At 41.0% G+C, this 17852-nt stretch overlaps 2 long non-coding RNA genes across 4 annotated transcripts; one reads left to right on the top strand and one right to left on the bottom strand.

Annotated features, from left to right (window-relative positions):
- Positions 1–961: 961 nt before the first annotated feature.
- On the bottom strand, positions 962–5102 carry LOC146668869 (uncharacterized). Of its 2 annotated transcripts, none has more exons than XR_014912015.1 (3): positions 4914–5102; positions 4489–4581; positions 962–2199 (listed from the first exon to the last, which is right to left on the bottom strand). It is a non-coding gene; the product is annotated as an uncharacterized LOC146668869 (long non-coding RNA). The 2 variants fall into 2 exon arrangements; XR_014912016.1 differs by having other exon boundaries at positions 4928–5102.
- Positions 5103–7632: 2530 nt separating this feature from the next.
- Positions 7633–14713, top strand: LOC146668868 (uncharacterized). Of its 2 annotated transcripts, XR_014911912.1 has the most exons (4): positions 7633–7922; positions 12297–12378; positions 12469–12569; positions 12688–14713. It is a non-coding gene; the product is annotated as an uncharacterized LOC146668868 (long non-coding RNA). The 2 variants fall into 2 exon arrangements; XR_014911911.1 differs by lacking the exon at positions 7633–7922 and having other exon boundaries at positions 12136–12378.
- The last annotated feature ends 3139 nt before the right edge of the window (positions 14714–17852 follow it).

Genomic DNA, 17852 nt, shown 5'->3' with positions numbered 1-17852 from the left:
GTTGTCAAGGCAACCTGGCTGAATAATTGTCCCTGTTCTTCTCTGATGCGCCGCTTCGCCTCCCCTCGCCTGACTCACTCGTTCCTGTGATGTGAGAATAACCGCTCGGAACGCGTGCTGCGGATAGAGGGAGAACGTGGAAGGGCAAAGTGTGTACTTATGGTGATTATCCTGCAGACAGCTTCATTTTAAACCGCTCCCCCAGGCCCACCACTTCCCCCTCTGTAATCCAGATGTAGCAGCGTGGAGGTGGGCCGTTTTGTAATTTGCATGATTGGACACGTGGGACGCAGTCCAGTGGGTCCTGGAAAAAGGAGGCAGTCTGCAGGGAATATCATTTTGGTTGCACCAAACACAGCTTATTCTTTAGCTTAGCTTATAAGGTCTGTTCTTATAAATACTGTGAATAAAACATGCAAAGCAAACCAGTTACCATACAATATATACCGAAAAATACAATTTTCTCTCTTTACTCAACACAACAAAGGAAACTACACTCTAATAAGTAAAACATTGGTTCAAATAAAAAAAACATGTTAACGTTTTCCACTAGAATTTTTGAGTTAAGCCAACTTCTGGCAGAATAACATTAATTCAAAGCAATATTTTTGAGTATGGTGAAGTAGCTTTTTTGGCCACAATTAAAAACATTCTTAAGTAAAATTAACTTAATAATTTTCGACTAGAACACAAAAATTTAAGTTGATCCAACGTGAATTTTATGTATAGTGAAGTTACTTTTTGGCCACAAAAGAAACCACATTCTGAGTAACATGAACTTAATAATTGTCAACAAATACACAGGAATTCAAGTTGATCCAAGATTATATTTATGTACGGTGAAGTAACTTTTTGATCAAAATAAAACACATTTATAATTAAAATGAACTTAACTGTCGGCATAAATAGTATTTATGTTGGTCAAATATGATATTTTGGTTACAGTGTAGTCATTTTTTGGTCCCACAGGAGATTCTATAAGGCCATTTACCTGTTTCCCAGCAGGCTAATTCGCTCCAAAATACAACCTTGATCATTTGGCTGTGTCTTATAACCATGACTACCGCGTAGGCAGGCTCATGCATGGTGGTGCCTGCCCACAAAGAAGTCAAGGTTCTAAGACCTTAGAAACTTGTCGATCACTTTTTTTCCCAAACGAACGTCAGCCTTAACATGGGCTGTGTGTGCGCTTGTGTCATGACCTTCAGAAAAAAGAAATGGATGTTGTGTGTATTTGTTTGAATGCGGCAGATGTGATGCCAAATACCTGGACATCAGTGATGGGACTCGTACCTGGTGCTCAGAAAGAATAGAAATTCAGACAGATGTATTCAAATGAGTTAGACCCATTTAATTACAATAACAAACATCACAATTCTTTAACGTGCGTGCGAAGTGCAAGATTTGTGGGCTTCAGTTTCCTAGAACACAAATTGCCCGCTGAAACTTAAGGAACTGTGTATTAAAATTGTAATAAAACCTACTACTTGAATCCTCTTTTTTTTACTTTAACATGTGACAGTGAATCAAAACAAAAGATGACAGGCTGCTATACATTAAATGCATTAATTTAAACATAAAATGAGCAAAGCTTCTTTCATTCAACTTTGTCAGCACTCTTACAAAGTATTCTTGATTCTCTTCCATATTTGACTTTTCACCCTCAAGATTAAGGCCAGCTAAAGAGGGCATTACACAAACTTTAAAACACACCAATACCCTCAGAACACAGGTCATGGGAGAAATTAAACGCATTCCTTAAAAATGTGCAAATAACAGCATTTAAGACACGGCAAAACATTAACTCAGAAGACTTAAGAACAGCGCTTTAAAATTTAGTAAAACACAATGAAGTAGTGCCAGAAATGCAGGAATAAGGTTTTTGTGAAACTCACTCATGAATGGTCTATCAAGTCTGCTCTAGAAAATACCAAACTTAAGATTCATTACTTTAGAGCTGGCTTTTTGTCCATCAAGCTCAAGGTATAGCTTTTGAAATACCTCAAAGGTAAATTTCAGCTGCTTGGGATAGGTAAGGTTCAGAATGTAGATTACTCCCATCATCAAAGCACAGGATCTGGCAACATCAATCCTCTCCAGGATCTTGGATCCCTCAACGATGATGGTTGGAGGCCCATCACCAATGATAGCAATCTTCATGATTTGCATTGCAAGGTCTGCGTTGAGCTCCTCCTCATCCTTGTAGGAGAAATTAAATGTTAGGATGTATAAAATACATAGCTCAAGCACTTCAGGATGACGTGCATAAGGGAATGAACTACTACAGGTAGGAAAATAAGCCAAAACAGGTTGTCTTTTGTGTTTTTCAGTGATTTTACTTTGTCATTCTGTAATTTTTAAAAGCTAAATTAAACCATAATCCAACGTTTAAAATAAAAAATGTCTTGTTTTTCACAGTTTTGTTTTTCCACTTTGAAAAGAAAATCTAATAAATCATTTTTAAGGGTTATTCCACTTCTAAGTGAAATTTTATCTATTGCCATATTGCCACAGTTAGAAAGTGAGAAACAAGCCTTTTGTAAACAGCACACTAATTCTCCTGATCCGGAAGCAATCCATTTGCTTTAGCAGAGCACAAACAATGGAAGTGAATAGCAGGTGCTAGCATGTTGTGTGCAAAAGTGAAAAAAATAAATAAAAAAATGACTAACAAAAATGAAAACAGTAATGAAAACAAATATTTCTTGGGAGCTCAGTAATCATGTTCACGGCAAATGAAAAGTGCAAAAGTAACACGGAAGATTTGCAGAAGCTGATTTAGACTTGAGACTACATTGCAGTTACGACAAACACCGCTGTAAACATCCACTGCATGGTGCATGGATATAACGCAACAGTTGGAAAAGCCTCCAGCTTCCATAAACAAACACACACAGCCACTACTATACAAGCATGGTAAGCTGCAGTAACAATGGATGGGTCTTTGATTTGTTGAAGAAATATTGCACAAATAGCATGTTGGTTTATAGACACTGGTCGGCAGTGGCTTCAACTGCTGTGTTATAACCATGTGGAGGCTTACAGCAGTGCTTTGTCGTAATGTAGTCCAAAGTCTAAATCGGCTCCTGAAAATCCTTCATGTCAATTCATACTTTTCATTTGCAGTCAGCATGATTGTTGAGCTCCCCAGGAATACTTGGTATCATTATTGAGTGATTTTAATCACTTTTGCACACAAAATGCTAGTACCTGCCATTCACATCCATTGTTTATGCTCTGCTAAAGCTGCTGCCAGATCAGGAAAATGACTGCGCTGGCTACAAAATTTTTTATCCTGTGTGTTTATGTTGCACCTTATCACGGAAACAGGTTTCTATTCAGCAAATTATGTTCAATGACAATGGCAATAAACATCTTCGGATTGTAATTCTGAAATGCTTTTTTCTCACTTATACATGGCAATAGACATATCTTCACTTAGGGTTGGAATGTCCCTTAACTCATTCAGTGCCAGCCACTCTCAGATTTCATACCCCCCTCAGTTCCAGAGATATTTAGCTTTTTCACTGATTTTGAAGGCTCACAGAATATTTTGTTCTATGACTATGTGAATTCTGAAACCACCATGACAAAAATGAGTCTCTCTTCTTTCAGCAGCAAAAAAAAAAATGTTTCTACCTCTGTTATTTAGAAATCTGCAGTAGAAAAGAGAAACTTTCATGACAAAACACCTGTTTCTGGATCAAAAGCGCTTTGTGTAAATAGGTTTTTCTAGCAGATCAGTGACTTTGATGTAAATATTTCGTATTTCAATGATTCATGCAACATCTCAACTAAGTTTTACTACTATGAAGTAAAAAAATCACCTGTAAAAATGTACTTTTGGCAGATTATTTTTTGTATAAAAATAGTTGTTTATAGACAATTTCAACATTTGAAAAATATATAAGAAAAAAGCGACTGATTTATGATTCAGAGAGTCTGTGTGTGTGTGTTACTCCCGCATGTGCACAAGTGAGTGCGCGACTTAGTCTGTTCACCCCCCACCCGGCCATCGGTTCATCTATCAACAATTTCTGTGCGTTTTATGCAGCAAATCGTTCATTATTCTGGTCCCTGCTGCCTTCAGAAGTTTCTAACAGGAGATACTGGTCAGATAAATCCGGTTCATGTTCACTGGAATCGCTAGAAAAACCATGACGTCAGGCTGCAGACACCTCAAGCTCGAAATGACGAGCTGGATCAAAAATCGCGCCACAATACTCGTTCTCAATAGAGCCGACTGTCACGCTGGTGGGATTTTATCCATGTAATCAACTCCACCACCTTCTCAATTCAATAAAAAGCTCAAGAGGCGTCTATGGCACTGAGCGTTCGGATTCATTTTGACGTCTAAAGACGTCTATGGCACTGAATGACTTAAATACTCAACCCTGAACAGAAAATCCAATGAACAAAACACAAAGACCCAACAGGGACATGCATTCAAAACTAAACAAAAAATTAAAAACCAACTCAAGTACTTACGCTGTATTGTTTGAAAAGATCCTCCTCCTTCTCTCCAAGATAGACTATGAGGCAGCGAACAGCAATTTCTCTGCGCTTTTCAACTGTGTTGTGCTGAATGATAGAAAAAAATAGAAGGTGTTCAAAATACTCTTTTTCAGTGAAAAATGTGCCCACATTACAGAACTGGCAACAGAAACTGAGTATTTCAGAGGTTCTCATTGTTGAGTGAGTTGAGTGTTTCCTTGATATGTGTGATTTTAGGCTACCCCATAACTTAAATGAACAAAAACAATCTAGGTAAGGACATGGCAGAGGCTGTACACTGGGGATATGGCGTAACCTATAATGTTTCATCAGCTCTTCCTTAGTGGAGGTTGCAAATTTACAGATTTTGCAAGGCCAATCCATACTTCATGATTCTGAATTACTCAATTCAAGCTTACTTGTTAAAGCTTACTTCAGAAGGTCCCTTGGTATTCGATACCAGGAGAAGATGATGGTTTGAGCCTTTGTCCTGGCAAGAAACACAGCAAAGTAACTGAATATTTCGGTGAGATTCCCACTTTCTTTAGAAGGCTGACCACGTCTTAACTGGAACCCCTAGATCTGCAACGCCAGGACAGTGTATAACACCAGAAAATTGTGCCTGCACAAAAATACAAAAGATGGTATTTTCAACTTCACCTGTGAGTCTTCAATACAGTGAATAAGTTTCACCTGTCAAAGCTGTGTGAGCTAGAACCAAACATTCAAAACTACATAGACCTGAATACACTGGGTGCTGGAAAGCCTAACGTGGCTTTCCATAGATCAAATATACATAGAGGTGACATGGACTGGGCCAGTCTGTTGGAGCATGTATCCCCACCGACCGCGATCTTGGAGGGGTCTCCACTCGCCCCCAGTGCATGTATTTCTACTGAGGAATGTGTTAACTCAAAAAAATAAATATATATATATATATATATATATATAGTGTAAAAGCGAAGCTCTCAATTTACCGGTCGATCTACGTCCCTACCCTCACCTATGGCCACGAGCTGTGGGTAGTGACCGAAAGAACGAGATCGCGGATACAAGCGGCAGAAATGAGCTTCCTCCGAAGGGTGGCTGGCCTCTCCCTTAGAGATAGGGTGAGAAGTTCGGCCATCCGGGAGGGGCTCAGAGTAGAGCAGCTGCTGCTCCACATCGAAAGGAGCCAGCTGAGGTGGTTCGGGCATCTGACAAGGATGCCCCCTGGGCGCCTCCTGGGTGAGGTGTTCCAGGCATGTCCCACCGGGAGGAGGCCCCGGGGCAGACCCAGGACACGCTGGAGAGATTATATCTTTCGGCTGGCCTGGGAACGCCTTGGTATCCCCCCGGATAAGCTGGAGGAGGTGGCTGGGGAGAGAGAGGTCTGGGCCTCTTTGCTTAGGCTGCTGCCCCCGCGACCCGGCCCCGGATAAAGCGGATGAAGATGGATGGATGGATATATATATATATATATATATATATATATATATATATATATATATATATATATTTTTTTTTTTTTTTTTTTTTTTTATCAACAAAAGCAAACATAAGGTGTGGCATGACAGGACAGAATCATTTCTGACAGTAAATACGAAAAAAAAACCTAAACTTTTTTATACACAAGCTACAATGTCAATAATCCCACTTGATCTGTTTTCATTTCATTCTCCAAAACCAAATTGGAATCAATGCTGAGTCAGCAGCTATGGTCATTTTTGTGCACCCTAGTGTTGCAAAAACTGGCATACTACTGAAACCATATGTGGGATTATTGACCTTTCTTGCCTTATCTGTTTGGAAAAATATTTAAACATTTTCCTTATTTACCATGGGTGAATACATTCCTCAGTAGAAAAAATGCACTGGTGGTGAATGGGGACCCAACCAAGATGGCGGCCCGCTATTGATTTTTTTCTTACTTTCAACCTTTATTGAGGCATATCAATGTTACAGCCAGTGCCAATGCACGTCGCCTCTACGTCTCTACAAAACACGGAAAGTACCCAAAAATTAGGGACAGCTAACTAGCCTACCATATGCGGCACAGTGCACTTAAGTCTGGTCTTTTACCTGTGAAAATAGGCCGAGCAGCCGGTGAAGAACCGCTCTTAGCGGTCAACAGACACACCGGACTAATGGCGACTGCACTTCCTGCGCAGAAGCCAATGGGGTTGAACTCCACCCCGTAACGTTACGAAAATTTAGAAGCGTTTCTTAACAATTACTAACATAAAATGCTTCCCTTCAAAAAATAAATTTCACATTTCAAAAATAAAATCACAGTGAACACAACTTAGCTTGGCTAGCTATGTTAGCATAGTAGTTTGCGCCGGGGCTAACAACGTCCGCTATCTTTTAAAAATTATAAGACAATTACAGTGGTCTGCATTAGAGTAACGTCAGTGTTAAATTTTCCAAAAAGAGCCCAACAATTTATGCTATCGCGGAATTAGCTGCTGTGTGTATATTAAAACACACAAACGCGGGGGCAAGCTAAGATGTATGTTATGTATGTTACGTCGTTGTTTTAAAGTAAACTAACAAAATCCAGAGCGACTGCAGATATGTGTAATTTCGCATAAAATTACTCACCGTTCGCGACCAACACAGCTCTTGATAAACCTTGAACACGTGCTGTTGAATATGTCCGCTTGTGTAGAAGAAGGGAACTGTGAGCTGTTTACATGTCATCAAGTTGTATTTTTACATCGACAGAACTTAAAATTATATTGTTTTCTGATTAAAAGAAGATTTTAAATTCAGACAAATCACGATTATATATTGAGTAAAGAGGCATAATTTATGTGTCACCCGAACTCAATAAAATAAAAATTTTAATTAGGAAGTCTAACAGTATTTATGAACTTGATTTTTCATTTCACAACAACATATATATGTAAGTAATGACTAAAGATCCCATTAATTACTTTTTAGAGTGTATAAAGATAACTTGAAAAATAATTACGCTTCTTGTCTGCATGTGACAACATTCAAGCTCCTGAGCCAAATCTGGGCCTTTTAAACGTGTAACCCAGCCCACACATCGCTTCAGCTTCTAGTAAACTTTGTTGAATCTGGTTGAAGCTGTGGTCTGCACACCAACGTGCAGCCCAAACTAAACAGACAGCCGCACCTGCAAGTTAACAAGCTAGCTAACACGGTCTGCAAGCAAAGAAGAACCGCTGACAGTTTCAGCGGAGATGGGACGCTGAGTGGAATACTTTACCAAATCTAAAGAGATGCTTCCATTTATAACTTTTGCATTCCAATAAAAACCCCAAAACTAAAGTGTATCGTCATCGCCATGTTTGAATCCAGACACCAGCAGAGACATGGAGCCACTGAGAGAGCAGAGGCTTCAGAAAATCACACGCAACCGTACGACTGCATGTTTACGTACATATTCAGCCTTCACTGCAGAAGGCTTCATACTACAGGTGAGCGTTCTCAAATCTTTAAGTGAACTTTCCTAAAAAATATTACTAACGTGCCATGCAAAAAATATTTTAATTTTAATGTAATGCTGTAAAACCAAATACATGAAACTAGAAAACAGTAGAATTAAAATGCTGCAGCTGAAACTGAATGACAGAGTATTTCATTTTTGTTACTTTAAATACTATAAAATATAATATGTATAACATTTACATAGCTAAAATGACAAGAAATGACACTAACAGAAAAAACATCCTGATGTTTGTGCGGTTTGTTTCACTTCACTACAGGATTGCACAGTAATAAAAACCCGTACAGGAGATGAAGCCTTTTGTATTTCAGCTTAAATACACTAAATGTTTGCAAACCTTTAGACTGCTGTAAATTATTCACCCTCACGATTTATGACTTCTTTGTCTGCATTTTGGTAACAGTGCTCTCACCTTTGAGAAATTTACAGCAGCCAACGTTTCAGTTCTTTATTTAGTTCCTTTTTCTGTGGTGAGAGCAGCACGAGGGCTGTTCTGTCTCAGACCAGGACACCTCTGTGTGTTTTATTTGGGGAAGTAACCTCTCGATCCATCACTGATAAATTCATCCCGACTTTACTTTTCTTTACCAGATGTTTTTATTATTTCGAGGTGACATCAGAACATGTCCCATTATGTTAAGATCAAACGCGGAACAACTCCTAATATCGGACTTTTGCACGGCTGAGATCCGAACATCCCGAGTGTTTGCTTGGCCTCGTGGTTCACATAGCTACAGCTGTCGTTACAGAAGAAGGGAAAAAGCAAGCACACTGAGGCATCCCTGGCTGGGCAATGTTACAGAAGTATTAAGAATTCCTCGAGCTTCATGTTTTTAGTGCTGACGTGTCTGCCCCCACAAATGTGCACATGCACCTCCCGGCATCAACCAGCACGACCAGACAGCAGGCCCGCCTCCTGCAGCCGGGAGCTGTTCTTCAGCACCACCACTCAGCTGATCCCGGAGCAGCAGGAGAAACTCTGCACGCGTCCCATCAGCTTTACCAACAGTTTCAGTGCAGTGACGTAAACTCGTCAACTATGAAGCGTGTTCAGGTAACTCACCTTTCTGAGAGTTCCGGAGTCTGTGGAAGCCCTGCTGTTGACCTCTGTGCAGCGTCGAGATGCCCGAAACATTATTGCCCATGACAGGAATTCACCGCGGCCGGTTGGACTGATGCTGGCAGCTTGTTGAGCACAGAAGCGATTTTTTATTGTTTAAACGACGTCCTCCGGTCATCACCGGCGACCAAAGCGGAAGAGGCGGCAGGAGCACAGGTGTGTGGAGCCGGCGGGGCAGCGGTGAGGATGATGATGATGATGGTGAGGAGGAGGAGATGATCTGAATCCTGAATGGAGCTTTTGGCTTGTCATCAGCGGCTGAATAATCCTCTTCAGCGAGCTCAAACTCCCCCCCACCCCCACCAGTGCTCAGATCATTTTATGACTTTGTTTTTAATAATAATAAAAAAAGAAAAAGCTGTCATGTAGAGCATTTAAAATGCTATACGCGCTGTGGTTCTCAGTAAAATCGGATTTGCCACGATTCTGTCAGTGTTCTTATATAAAAAGGGGAATTTTGCGCGACGACAAAAGAAAGAAAATGATAGAAAAATAATAAAAGAGCAGGTGTGTGGGCCTAGCTAGAATCTGACAGTCTCCTCTGCTGTCCGTCTAAAATATGGACTAAGTGCAAACCACATGTGCACAGCGAGCGCCTTATTACGGCGCATGGACAGTATCAAGCTGCCCTCTAGTGTAAACCAACAACAAACAGCAAAAAACAAAAGGAGCCAATGACAGCCTGGCTTTGCTTTCCAATCCTCTTCCAGATTTGATCCAAAGCCCCGACAGGAGCTCACGTGTTTTGGCCCCAATCAAACAACCGATCGGTGTCATTAATTATCATTAGAGAAGAATTCAAGGGAGTGTGAGGTCAGAGGGAGTCAGTAATTTCAGTTTGGCTCGGCTGATTAGTGGAAGAACTTCACAGTAAAAAGAAACGCGGAATGATTCATTAGACTGACACCCAGCGCCGCCCTCCGATAAATTATTTGACCTTTACCAATTTTTTGAGACGTGTCTTTTTTTAACTTTTAAAGTTAAAACTGCAAACTGCTTTTATCCACAGAGTTTTTAGTACATATTCATCTGCTTGGGGAACACGCTGCTCCTCAGGTTTTCCATTTTGTACAATATTCCTCTCTTTCAGAGTGCAATCTGACTCCACTGCAGCTTTTTAAAATCAGAATTGAATAACTGTGTAAACCCCTGCGCATTAAAAAAGCCAGTGCAGTTGTCAGTTGCTTGTTAGAGTTTACTGAGTCGTTAGCGGGTCCAGCAAAGAGAAGTTTCTCCTGTAAATGTCTCACATGCTTTAGTTTTAATGACTGCTTCCTTTCCCCAAAAGCAAACATTTCACATTTTTTCACTTTCATGAACCCCCGAAGATTAAATTGCCTGCAGTTCAGCATCCCGGTTAGCCACAGGAGCATTGCTTTAACATTAATGTATCATATTGTATCAGGGGGCATTTTATTTGTAATAAGATAACTCTCTGTTGTCATTGCACAGTCATATCTAGTACAATAGTACATTGAAACTGCCATGTCGGCACCAAGCACAACACAACTTTAAAGTGGCTTTTTTTTTTAAAGTGCAAGAAAGGTATTAGCAAAAGAAGGAATGACTTAATAGATAAATAAATAAAATAATAATTGTCCAGGGAGGTCGCCAGGTCAGGTCAGCTGTTAGCACTGATATGCTTAAAGTACATTTTGCAGCTCTGTACCTTCACATCACATCCGTTTCATTTATAAAGAGCCAAATCCCCAAAAACATTTGGCTCGAGGCGCCTCATACTGTAAGGTAAAGACCCTCCGATATAAAGATCTTCACTGAAATCTAAACAGGAGTTTGTAGTATTTTTACATGACTGCATTTCTGTTTTTGCTGAAGTCAACGGTGCACTTTTGGACCTCTGTTGATGAGGCTCCATCGTGTCTGATGGCTCTCAGACTGTCGTGTGAGGGCTGTGTGCATGCAGGAGTGGTAGTAGGAGGACCCAAAGTGCAGACAGTCTTAGACAAAAGGTGAACTTAAACTCAGATTTATTGCTAGATGGCAAACAGAGAACTAGCAAAACTAGGATAAACTGAAGACAACAAATAACCTGAACTGGCAACCGTACAGCCCACACAGCAAGATGAGAGTAGATCACAACACGGACACAGAGAAACACAGGGCTTAAATACACAGAGTGAGCAATCAGGGAATGGGTAACAGGAGGGAAACACAGCTGGGGCAAATCAGGCCTAACGAGACAAAGGAAGCAAAACCAGACGCATTTACATGAGACAGACTTTCAAAGTAAAACAGGAAACATAACACAGAGACGCGAACTTGACAAGGGGCTACAGCTGACAGGGGAAACAGAGCAACTAGAGAACACAGAGACATAAACCATAAGACAGAACTCTAAGAAACCAAAGATTAGAAATGATAAATAATATAATAAACTCAAAAACCCTGGGTCAACGACCCAGGCATCCTAACACAGACTGCAGGCGTGTGGTTCATGAACTTTCTAAAAGTAGAAAAGGAAACTTTCCTTCTTTACCAAAGTTTACAGTTAGGCCTGACTGCTGCATGATGTTAACGTCTCTTCTGTAGTTTGTTCTGTTTAATATTCACAGTCTTTCTGTTTTCTCTTCTCTTTCCCCTCAACCTCAGCAAATCATATTAGACGTCTCCCCTTCATGAACCCGGTTCTGCCAGAGACTTCTTCCTGTTGAAAAGGCAGCTCTTCCTCCCCACAGTTGCTAAGTGTTTGCCCATCGTGCTTCTCTCACGATGAGACACGTTTTTAACACACATTGATGTAAACATTTTGGTTTTAACAGCCTTAGTTGTTGATTTGTTTTTTTTATTGACTTATTTGTTTTTCTATATTTTACTGCGTCATTGTTGTGCATTACATTTATTTTAGTTGCATTTTACATTGTTAAGCACTTTGTGCAGCATGGACTGTTTGGAAATGTGCTCTATAAATAAATAAACTTGACTTCTCTTTAATATCTTGAGGTTTTTACTCTATAGAGCCTGGAGGTGACAGTTGCTGCAGGCCTAATTGGCGAACGCCTCTGAAGGTGTTTTTACTGGCGGAGCCTGAAACTTGCTAAATAGTTGTCCTTTAAGGGTTTTGTTTGAGAGGAGAGGAAAAGTGCTGTACTTGACCGTACAAGGATGGAGCAGCCACTTGCCTGTACATCGTAATTTCAGTTGTGCGAGGTTTCACTTTCAGGAAGCCTGAGATTTGTGTCTGTGACAGTTTGTGATTCTATGCAGATCCAGTGCCAGTGAATCATTCTCCCTGCATAAGGATAAGACAGCCACAGACGTCCATTCTGTGTGGCCTGAGATGACCTGCGTAAGTGCTTATTGCTCCCTTACTGTTATAACACAGTTTACACAAAGTATTCGTTACTACAGGTGCTTTTGTTGGTCCTGTTGATTACAGGCAAAGAAGAAGAACCACCTGCTGGCGCAACTACCTCGCCCTGAAGCTGAGGAGGAAGTGCAATGCCACCAGCTGCTGCCTCCAAAAAGACCCTGGCACAAGTACAAAAAGTAGCAGCTCATTCTAAATCATGATGGTTGTAATCACTCAGTCATTGTGACACTCCAATACATCTGCTTTTGCAATTACTGGGTTGTAAAAACAGTCTGAATCTTACAGAACTGGACTGCACCACTCAGCTGAGGAAGACGATGATCATGGCGAGCAACATCAAAGCACCAGCTGACCGTCCTGTCGCGCGTTAACGCTACCGTCCACACTGTGTGTGGCTGTGGATCAGCTGTTTATCTACTAACTGGAAGGACAATGTTGTGGATGAATGTAAAAAGAACCACGTTCAGCTCAACAAGAATCAATCAAACAAGACTTTTTGGTGACCTTCAGAAGATTCACATCCCGAATATTTCTCTTTCCACCAGAGTGAAAACCAAACAGGGATTTAAACACCGGGCAGTAAAACTGCTACAGGACGAAAAACTCTGCTTGAAGATCCACGGTCAGCTCAGCCGAAGCTCTGGGTCTGTATGAGTGTGACACCATGCTGTGGATATTTTATGAGCCTGTGCCATTTTCTGTGCTGTGGTCTGATAGGGCAGCTCATTCAGCAGCAGTGAGGAATCACAGACGTCAGACTCCAGCAGCCCTACGTCCTTGAGTTGGATAAGCAGTTAGGAAAATGGATGAATCGCTTAATTTTTAAGTTGACTAAATACTAAAAAACAGCTTCTGATTTCAGTTTAAATATTGCGTTAAGCTCGATGTTGTTCCTGTTAAACAGTTCTACCATTTCCTGTAAAGAGGAAAGCTTGGCGGAAGAAAGATGGTGTGGACGAAAGACTGGATGGTTTCATGATGGTTCGACTTTCACACAGGAATTTGTCCACTGGTGGTTTCAGACTTAATTTTGGCCTAATTTTGCTTTGGGAATGAAACTTGAAGCGAGGATCAGGGGTTGGATTTCAGAAGGAAAAGTTTGATTTCTGACTGGATGAGAGAACAGAGAACACGCTGATGTGTTTCTGATGGTCTGTTTGAAGTTCGTCTAATCACCCACTGGACTAACAAATATGCTAAAAGGTCTCCCAGCAGGTTCAAATGTGGCGCTAACAGATGCTGACCGAGCACGTTGGCACTGAGACCACCCTGTTAGCACTGACTCTAGCTAAGGTTAGCGTCACACTTGAGAACCTTTACAAAAAGGCAATAAAGTGGCACCAGACGACAAAAGAGATGTTTGCACGTCTAGTTCTTACTTCTAAGATTTTTTAAATAAAGTCTGTGTTTAACAAAAGCTTTTGATCATCTGTAATAGTAGATGAAAATTTGACATGGAAATCACATATTGAGTATATTAGAAAGAAGATGGTTAAAAACATTTATATTTTGGGAAATGTAAGAGATTTATTAGACTATAAAACAATGCACATTTTATATTTTTCATTGTTTTTCTCATATTTTAGTTACTGTGTTGAAGTCTGGGGGAATACATATGAGAATACTATAAAACCTCTAAACTTATTACAGAAGAAAGTGATACCAATGATTCATAATGTTAAATATAGAGAACATACAAATAAATTATTTATAAAATCAAAATTATTAAAATTAGGAGATTTAGTGAAATTACGGACACTATTAATTATGTTTAAGGCTAAAAATAATATTTTGCCCTTTAAGTTACAAAGAGTATTTTATTGTGTTCAGGGGGAGAAGATAGCAGAAGGAAATTTTATTTTAAGCATCAGTTAGCTAGAACTACACAGAGATTAATGAGTCCAACGGTTAGGAGTATACGACTGTGGAAGTCTCTTCATTATAATTTAAAGAATTGTATAAATTTACATTGTTTTAAAAAGTGTTACATGCTTAAAACGATAACTCAATATGAAGAATGTGAATGAAATTGGAGTTCATTGAAAATGGATCCATTATAATTTTTTGTTTTATTTGTTTTTTAATTGTATTTTCTCCTTGTTACTATGTGGAGTGGTACATTCTGATTGTAAATTTGTTGTTTGGTTTGGGTTAGGACCGGAGAGAAATGTTAATGTTAGTTTGTTCCCTGATTTTTGGTGCCCACTTGTAATATAAGTTGGATTGTAGATAGGGGGCGGGGTTTAATGAGAACATTTTCTTCTTCCTGCTCCTTTTCACACATGGTTGTAGTGCTTTTTGATAGAAAGTGTGGTTGGTTTGTTTGAACTGTTGTACCAAGTGTGAAATAAATAAATAAATAAATGAAATGATGTTTCCATAATCCACGATGTTAGTGCTCTACTTCAGCTGCAGTTTCACGTTATTGAGGCTGAGATTGAATGAATTTGCACTGCTGCATGTTTGGACTCGTGACGCAACAGAGCCAGACGTCACACCTGGTTTAGTCACCATCCCCTCACCTTTATCAAGCGTTGCCTATGCTTCACATCCAGGATGGCTCTGTGTGTTCTTAAATGCCGCTAATGTTGCTTAGTCGCTCATTTTTGATACCCAGAACCAGCTGACATCAACTTGAGTCGCATCCCTTGAGGCAAGAGTTCCCCTTTATTCAAAAGTCAGAAAACCTAAAGAGCGAGGTGAGAATAAGAGTGACGCTGTGCATTTTCACAGACTCTGCAAGTTTGTGGAGGAAAAAGCTTCAAAGCTTTCATCTCTGGGCCTTTTATGATCACTGCGCACTGGCAGAAGCCTGACTTCACAACTACATGTTAGATACAGTGAATCAGACACGCAGTCACATTTTCTGCTCATATTTTCACCTCTAGCTACAAAACCCTTTTACCTGACTTTCATTGTGTTTTTCGAGGAAGGAGATAAAAGAAAGGGGCCACGGGGCTTTCTGCAAAACAAAAGCCGAAAATCAATACGGGAAATGTTGCTTTGGACATGACTAACTTCTGAACGCCGGCACAAATAAACCGAACTTTGCTTTAGAGAAATTGCCGTCAGGTAAAGAGTCCCAGCAGGATGGTGCTGTACTGGCCATCACAGCATACATAACAGACAGCTGACGTGAAGCACGCTGGCTTTTCATCTTTTCCCGTTCTAGTGTTTCCAAATTCAGCTTTTGCTGGACCTCCATGTCTGTTCAATCTCCAGACACACCGAGTTAAAGGAGCAGCCGGAGAAGGAGGTGAGGCAGCCGCAAAGTTGGCGTGGAGGCCCTGCTGGCAGTCGTTGTAAGCACGAGAGGGCCTGGGAGGACTACAGGAGGCTGGAGCGGACAGAGATGGAGCTAAAGGTGAACAAAGAAGAGGGACGAGAGGCCACAAGCTTACAAGTGTCCACTCACAAACACAGTGACCCAGGAGGTCTGACGTGCAATCACAGGGAAGCTTATTTCACCACGCACACAGTAACATGGCAGTTTGCTCTGGAGGGAAACAGGCTGCTGATCTCTGTCAGACACAAAAGGTCACAGCTGGACTCTCAGGATCCTCCTTTAAAGGGACTTTTCTGTTATTATAATGTTGTTCAATGGGGATCTGATTCAAGCTGAATTCATTTCATTTACAGCCCAAAGCAGGAAATCTCAAACTTTACCTTAAATGACCCTAAAATGTGAAGCCTGCGCATCATTGCTCGTCCTTCAGTCATGATAACACTTTACTCATCATCTCAGCGGTGGACATTTGGGAACAATGTTCTCTGGCAGGAATGACAGTCACTTGAGCCAGAGACAGAATAACGGACATATGCCCCGAGTGTCTGGAAATGCAGCTCCTGGATACGTCAGGACCTCCTCAGAAAGACGAAGCCAACACCAACGTGCCAAAACTACATGTTGCAAACTTTCAGCTTGAGGCTGGCTCCAAAAGCCAGTTATTCGCCACTGACTCTCATTTTAAAAGGACCAACTCGAGAGCAGAAATAAACATGTTTACAGCCTGCTGGTGCAAAAAAAAGCAAAGAAAAAGAAATGGTTTGGTCTCCATTGCTCATTCGCCTCTTCACAACAACTAAAAGTGCACACAGACTGTACAAAAAAAAGGATGTGTGGGCATTCTGGGTAAGAAAGCCGAAGCCATGCTTTCTAACGGCCAGCAGGGGGCGACCTGGTTAGCGAGAAGAACGGAAAAGAGCCCAGGACTCTCTCGGGCTGGGACACAAGTCAAGACTCAAATTTGAGTAAATATGTCATGACATTCATTTTTGGGAACTGTGGTCCAATTAGGAGTCAAAGAAGAGGATAAAGCAGGATGTGGTTTAGGACAGGCCCATGTTGTAGATGAGAAACTGCTACTGTGTGAGCAGTTTCAGTTTTGGTGAGAGAAATTCTGCTTTTGTATTTATATGTAACCACTGATGAACTGCACTGGTTACTAACCAAACGTTGGCGTTAGTTGATGACTTGATGATAGAACACAAATAGTCATCAGTGGCTCCAAAACCAAGATGGCAATGACCTCACAAATGTGTGTCAACATGGCAAATGTGTTCATGTTTATATACAGTCTACCTGCAATCAACAGGTTTTGTACTGCAGTCATATTTCAGATGCTTTTAAATATTTAATTTATTTTGAAATGTTTCTTTTGGCAACATGTCGACATAAAAAGTGAAATCATGACTGCAGGAAGCTGCACCTCAAGCTAACTAGAGATAAAACTGATCAGACTGCGACCAGACGTATACGCTGCTCTCCATCTGTCTCCCAATCTTGCCCAGTCTTCTCCATTTTGCCACTGATTGCTTCTCCCTGGCTGTTCCCCATCGTTGTGTCGAGGTGCAGCAGAGCCAAGTTTACCCACCGTGCCAATCGGATGTGTCGCTGGCTTACAGAGTGATAAACGCTCAGCTGCTGCCTCTATCCTTTGGCTGCCACAGTCGATTGTTTTTGTTGACATTTGTGGTTTGCCATAGCTTGAAGTAGTGACATTTTGCAAGCGACCGTTGCTGAGCTCGCACTTGAACGGTTAAACAAGCCTAATTGAATTCACGTCTTGTTTGGCCCTGTTCTTTCTCCAGTGCTTCACCAGTTGTACAAATCTGCCATTTAGACACCTTCTCTGGTTTTGTTTAGTTTCTCCACCGCACCTCGGCCCTCCCCTACATCTGACAGAACTTGAATTAACACCCACCCCAAAAAAATCCAACAAATGAGAACGCCAGAGCATGCGGCTGGCATCGACCAATGAGCAACTCTCTGGAATGTCAGGAAATGACCTGAAGGTAAACTCTCCACCGCCAACACACTTACACACCTGAGCAGCAGAGTGTCTCCCCTGGGCATCCGGTACTCTCTCTGAGTGCATGTGTGTGTGTGTGCGTGGACATGTGTGTGTTTGTGTGCGAGAGAAAGAGGAGCACGGGTAACAGATCTAATA

Source organism: Rhamphochromis longiceps, linkage group LG6 (assembly GCF_057381845.1).
Source record: "Rhamphochromis longiceps isolate RC_006_pf linkage group LG6, R_longiceps_female_GT1.1, whole genome shotgun sequence".
Lineage (NCBI taxonomy): Eukaryota > Metazoa > Chordata > Actinopteri > Cichliformes > Cichlidae > Rhamphochromis > Rhamphochromis longiceps.
The sequence above is the reverse complement of the archived record's forward strand: the minus strand, read 5'-3'. Positions and strand labels throughout refer to the sequence as shown.